Below are 6,501 nucleotides of genomic sequence, written 5' to 3' on the forward strand. Positions count from 1 at the left end.
CTGAGTTTCCTCAAGGCTCACCATAGGGAGTGGCTGCAGTCTGATGGCTGATAGATGACAGGTCTTCTTTTCCTTCCTGAGTTTTCTCAGGCTCGCAGGCACACCATCCATGATGGCTGCAATCACCGATGACTGTGACAGCCTTGTTTACTGATATGGCGGGAAAAATCACATTTCTCACTTGATAGGGATCAGAGTCATATAGATGTCTGCGCTTGTCAAAACTCAGCAAATGTGTGAGTTTAGCTGTGTACATATTATTGTATAGTCATTTTACATTTTAAAAAAGAATTAAGCAAAAGTGTCTGGAGCACCAAATCCCTGCTCTAAGAGTGCTGAGAAAGTCCCCAGCCCTTCAAGGATAAGCTGGCCAAAACAGATTTGGAAACAGACACCCTGACAGAAAACCCAGCTGGTGGAGAAAGAATGTGCTTGGAGCATCTCACTGGGAGGTGGGGTTTGAGGACACCACCATCTACAAGTTAAGAATTTATCTTAGGACTTCTGTGGAGGTCCAGTGGTGAAGACTCTGTGCTTTCAATGCAAGGGGCATGAGTTGGACCCCTTGTCAGGGAACTAAGATCTTACATGCCATGTAGCATGGCCAAAAAAATAAATAAAATTTAAAAAATGCATATCTCCTTTAAAAAAATGAATTTATCTCATGTGCAAGAGACCCATTCAGGCCATGCGTGCTGTGTGTGGTCACGCTCAGTCATGTCCAACTCTTTGCGATCCCATGAACCGCAGTCTGCCAGGCTCCTCTGCCCATGGGAATTTCCAGGCAAGAATCCTGGAGTGGGTCGTCATTTCCTCCTCCAGGGAATCATTTTGACCCAGATCGAATCTGAGTCTACTGCATTGAAGGTGGATTTTTTAACACTAGTGCCACCTTGGAAGCCTCTCAGCCCAAAGGAAGGCTATCGGAAAAAATGTGTTCACAGAGTTGTGAAATTTACCAATGTGAAATATTTTAACTCCAATCGGCTTTGACTGCTGCGTGTTTCTACTGCAATTTCTGCTCATTTTGGGTGGTGTAGAATGGTCACAAGCATTTGGGGGGTTGGTTCTAGGAATCTGATTGAGGATGCATTTTGTTTGGGTTTCATGGCAGACGTGATTTTCAGTTACCTTTATGTGTAAAGTTAGTACAGCCAGTTTCAAGCCTGCAAAACATAAAGTTGAAGCCATACTCAGGCTTTCAGTTCAGTTCAGTGCAGTCGCTCTGTTGTTTTCGACTCTTTGGGACCCCACTGACTGCAGCACTTCAGGCCTCCCTGTCCATCACCAACTCCCGGAGTTCACTCAAACTCATGACCATTGACTCGGTGATGCCATCCAGCCATCTCATCCTCTATCATCCCTTCTCCTCCAACCTTCAATCATTCCCAGCATCAGGGTCTTTTCCAATGAGTCAATTCTTCACATCAGGTGGCCAAAATATATCTGGTATACCAAAAACAAAGTTTAGTACCTGGAAGGGCTCCTAAAAGGCTATAGAAAATGAAGTGACTCTTCTTTAAGTCAGTAAAGAGATTGATTATCAATAAGTATTGGAGCTTCAGCTTCAGCATCAGTCCTTCGAATGAATATTCAGAATTGATTTCCTTTAGGATGGACTGGTTGGATCTCCTTGCAGTCCAAGGGAGTCTCAGATGGGCTGGTTGGATCTCCTTGCAGTCCAAGGGACTCTCAAGAGTCTTCTCCAACACTGCAGTTCAAAAGCATGAATTCTTCAGTGCTCAGCTTTCTTTATAGTCCAACTCTCACATCCATACATGACTACTAGAAAAACCATAGCCTTGACTAGACAGACCTTTGTTGGCAAAGTAATGTCTCTGCTTTTTACTATGCTGTCTAGGTTGGACATAGCTTTTCTTCCAAGGAGCAAGCATTTTAATTTCATGGCCACAGTCACTTCTGCAGTGATTTTGGAGCCCCCCCAAAATAAAATCTGTCACTATTTCCACTGTTTCCCCATATATTTGCCATGAAGTGATGGGACCAGATGCCATGATCTTAGTTTCCTCAATGTTGAGTTTTAAGTCAACGTTTTCACTCTCCTCTTTCACTTTCATCAAGAGGCTCTTTAGTTTTTCTTTGCTTTCTTCCATAACGGTGGTATCATCTGCATATCTGAGGTTATTGATATTTTTCCCGGCAATCTTGATTCCATCTATTGCTTCATCGAGCTCAGTGTCTCTCATTATGTACCCTGTATAGAAGTTAAACATGCAGGGTGGCAATATACAGCCTTGACATACTCCTTTTCCTATTTGGAACCAGTCTGTTGTTCCATGTCCAGTTCTAACTGTTGCTTCTTGACCTGCATACAGATTTCTCAAGAGGCAGGTGAGGTGGTCTGGTATTCCCATCTCTTTCAGAACTTTCCACAGTTTCTTGTGATCCACACAGTCAAAGGCTTTGGCATAGTCAATAAAGCAGAAATAGATGTTTTTTTGGAACTCTCTTCCTATTTTTGATGATCCAGCAGAGGTTGGCAATTTGATCTCTGGTTCCTCTGCCTTTTCTAAAACTAACTTGAACATCTGGAAGTTCACGGTTCATGTATTGCTGAAGCCTGGCTTGGAGAATTTTGAGCATTACTTTAGTAGCGTGTGAGATGACTGCAATTGTGCAGTAGTTTGAGCATTCTTTGTCATTGCCTTTCTTTGGGATAGGAATGAAAACTGACCTTTTCCAGTCCTGTGGCCACTGCTGAGTTTTCCAAATTTGCTGGCATATTGAGTGCAGCACTTTCACAGCATCATCTTTCAGGATTTGAAATTGCTCAACTGGAATTCCATCACCTCCACTAGCTTTGTTCGTAGTGATGCTTCCTAAGGGCCACTTGACTTCACATTCCAGGATGTCTGGCTCTACGTGAGTGATCATACCATTGTGATTATCTTGGTCATGAAGATCTGTTTTTACAGTTCTTCGGTGTATTCTTGCAACCTCTTCTTAATATCTTCTGCTTCTGTTAGGTCCATACCATTTCTGTCCTTTATCAAGCCCATCTTTGCATGAAATATTCCCTTGGTATCTCTAATTTTCTTGAAGAGATCTCTAGTCTTCCCCATTCTGTTGTTTTCCTCTGTTTCTTTGCATTGCTTGCTGAGGAAGGCTCTTCTTGCTATTCTTTGGAACTCTGCATTCAGATGCTTATATCTTTCCTTTTCTCCTTTGCTTTTCGCTTCTCTACTTTCCACAGCTATTTGTAAGGCCTCCCAAGACAGCCATTTTGCTTTTTGCATTTCTTTTCCATGGGGATGGTCTTGACCCTGTCTCCTGTACAATGTCATGAACCTCAGTCCATAGTTATCAGGCACTCTATCTATCAGATCTAGTCCATTAAATCTATTTCTCACTTCCACTGTATAATCATAAGGGATTTGATTTAGGTCATACCTTAATGGCCTAGTGGTTTTCCCTACTTTCTTCAATTTAAGTCTGAATTTGGCAATAAGGAGCTCATGATCTGAGCCACAGTCAGCTCCCAGTCTTGTTTTTGCTGACTGTATAGAGCTTTTCCATCTTTGGCTGCAAAGAATATAATCAATCTGATTCTGGTGTTGACCATCTGGTGATGTCCATGTGTAGAGTCTTTTCTTGTGTTGTTGGAAGAGGATGTTTGCTATGATCAGTGTGTTCTCTTGGCAAAACTCTATTAGTCTTTGCCCTGCTTCATTCTGTATTCCAAGGCCAAATTTGCCTGTTACTCCAGGTGTTTCTTGACTTCCTACTTTTGCATTCCAGTCCCCTATAATGAAAAGGACATCTTTTTTGGGTGTTAGTTCTAAACGTTCTTGTAGGTCTTCATAGAACCATTCAACTTCAGCTTCTTTAGCATTACTGGTTGGGGCATAGACTGGATTACTGTGATATTGAATGGTTTGCCTTGGAAATGAACAGAGATCATTCTGTCGTTTTTGAGATTACACCCAAGTACTGCATTTCGGACTCTTTTGTTGACCAAAATGGCTACTCCATTTCTTCTAAGGGATTCCTGCCCACAGAAGTAGATATAATGGTCATCTGAGTTAAATTCACCCATTCCAGTCCATTTTAGTTTGCTGATTCCTAGAATGTCGACGTTCACTCTTGCCATCTCCTGTTTGACCACTTTCAATTTCCCTTGATTCATGGACCTAACATTGCAGGTTCCTATGCAATACTGCTCTTTACACATCGGCCCTTGCTTCTATCACCAGTCACATCCACAACTGTCTTCATCGCCTCCACCTTAGTTTGGCTTCAGGTCAAATAACAGGGAGGGAACACAGCCCCACCCTTCAACAGAAAATTGGATTAAAGATTTACTGAACATGGCCCTGCACATCAGAATAAGACCCAGTTTTCCCCTCAGTCAGTCTCTCTTCCGTAAGCCTCTTATCCTTCTCCATCAGAGGGCAGACAGACTGAAAACCACAATCACAGGAAACTAACCAATCTGATCACATGGACCACAGCCTTGTCTAACTCAATGAAACTATGTCATGCCATGTAGGGCCACCCAAGATGGATAGGTCATGGTGGAGAGTTCTGACAAAACATGGTCCACTGGAGGAGGGAATGGCAAACCACTTCAGTATTCTCGCCTTGAGAATCCCATGAACAGTATGAAAAGGAAAAAATAGGACACTGAAAGTTGAACTCCCCAATCAGTAGGTGCCCAATATGCTACTGGAGATCAGTGGAGAAATAACTCCAGAAAGAATGAAGAGATGGAGCCAAAGCAAAAACAACACCCAGTTGTGGATGTGACTGGTGATGGAAGTTAAGTCCAATGCTGTAAAGAGCAATATTGCATAGGAACCTGGAATGTTAGGTCCATGAATCAAGGGAAATTGGAAGTGGTCAGACAGGAGATGGCAAGAGTGAATATGGGCATTTTAGAAATCAGTGAGCTAAAATGGACTGGAATGGGTGAATTTAACTCAGATGACCATTATATCTACTACTGTGGGCAAGAATCCTTTAGAAGAAATGTTGTAGCCATCATGGTCAACAAAAGAGTCTGAAATGCAGTACTCAGATGCAATCCCAAAAAATGGCAGAATGATCTCTGTTCATTTCCAAGGCAAACCATTCAATATCACAGTAATCCAAGTCTATTCCCTGACCAATAATGCTGAAGCTGAAGTTGAATGGTTCTGTGAAGACCTACAAGACTTTCTAGAACTAACACCCAGGCTTTAGAGGTCTTGAATTCTAATGATCTTAACCCTGCTCTTAACCCTACAGCCTTTCATATGCTCCCAGTGTGCCAGGAATTACAGAGAGCCTAAGATCCTAACCTCCTTGCATGCCAACAAGTGAGCCTGTACTGTTTCATGAGATGCTGGTGGAAGACACAAGAGCCCCAGGTTAGAAATGAGGAATATAGCGCACACGTCAGACCTTCATTTCCACAGGGAGACTTTATTACCCTGCCAGGAAACAAACTGGCCTTTTGCCACAAGGTACTCTCTCTGTTTTTCACGGTTACTTGCAAACATTCTAGGAAAGCTTGTTGTTCAGTTGCTAATTCGGGTCTGACTCTTTGTGACCCCATGGAGTGCAACACACCAAACTCCCCTGTCCTTCACTGTCTCCTGGAATTTGCTCAAACTCACATCTGTTGAGTTAATGATGCCATCTAACCATCTCATCTTCTGTCGCCCCCTTCTCTTCTTACTCTCAATCTTTCCCAGCATCAGGGTCTTTTCTAATGAGTCAGCTCTTCTCATCAGGTGGCCAAAGTATTAGAGCTTCAGCTTCAGCATCAGTCCTTCCAGTAAATATTCAGGGTTGATTTCCTTTAGGATTGACTGGTTAGATCTCCTTGCTGTCCAAGGGACCCTCAATTGTCTTCTCTAGCACCACAGTTCGAAAATATCAATGCTTCTGTGCTCAGCCTTGGAAAGCTAGCCCTGGGAAAAAGCCATCAGTCACTCTACTGAGAAGATGTACAGAAACACTAGAGACCTTGAGGAATTGTTTCTCCAACATAGAGGTTCACATACAGGCCTTGCAGCTTGACCTCGAGGCTGAGGGTCTACTCCCAACCTCTCACAAGCAGTAGACAGCTTCTTCTTTCCCTCCTTGAATCTCACCCACTTTTCCCATCTCATCCCCTCGTCCTCCATCTAAAGGGTCCTGCCCAAGCACGTTTATACAGGTTTTTTTTCAAGTTCATGATTCGACATGAAATTCTGACATAAAAGGTAACACAATAAGCCACTACAATGTGAGTGCTGACAACACACTGGTTAGTGAGGTGCCATCATTTCAAAGAATAGTTAAGATTAATCCCTGCAGAAGAAAGCTTGAAATGCCCTGAAACTTTGCAGCTCATATTTCAGAAAGCTGATAGAAGCTTTTCTAAACATGACACTCACTCTAGTTAGTTCATTACACTACCAAAAACGAGCTTGGGAAAGTTAAAACGAAACTTTCTCAAATATCAATAGCAGAAAACAAGGATTGCTCCTTCGTGGCAGGATAAAGACGGGGTTA

This window comes from Bos mutus, chromosome 26, assembly GCF_027580195.1.
Source record: "Bos mutus isolate GX-2022 chromosome 26, NWIPB_WYAK_1.1, whole genome shotgun sequence".
Lineage (NCBI taxonomy): Eukaryota > Metazoa > Chordata > Mammalia > Artiodactyla > Bovidae > Bos > Bos mutus.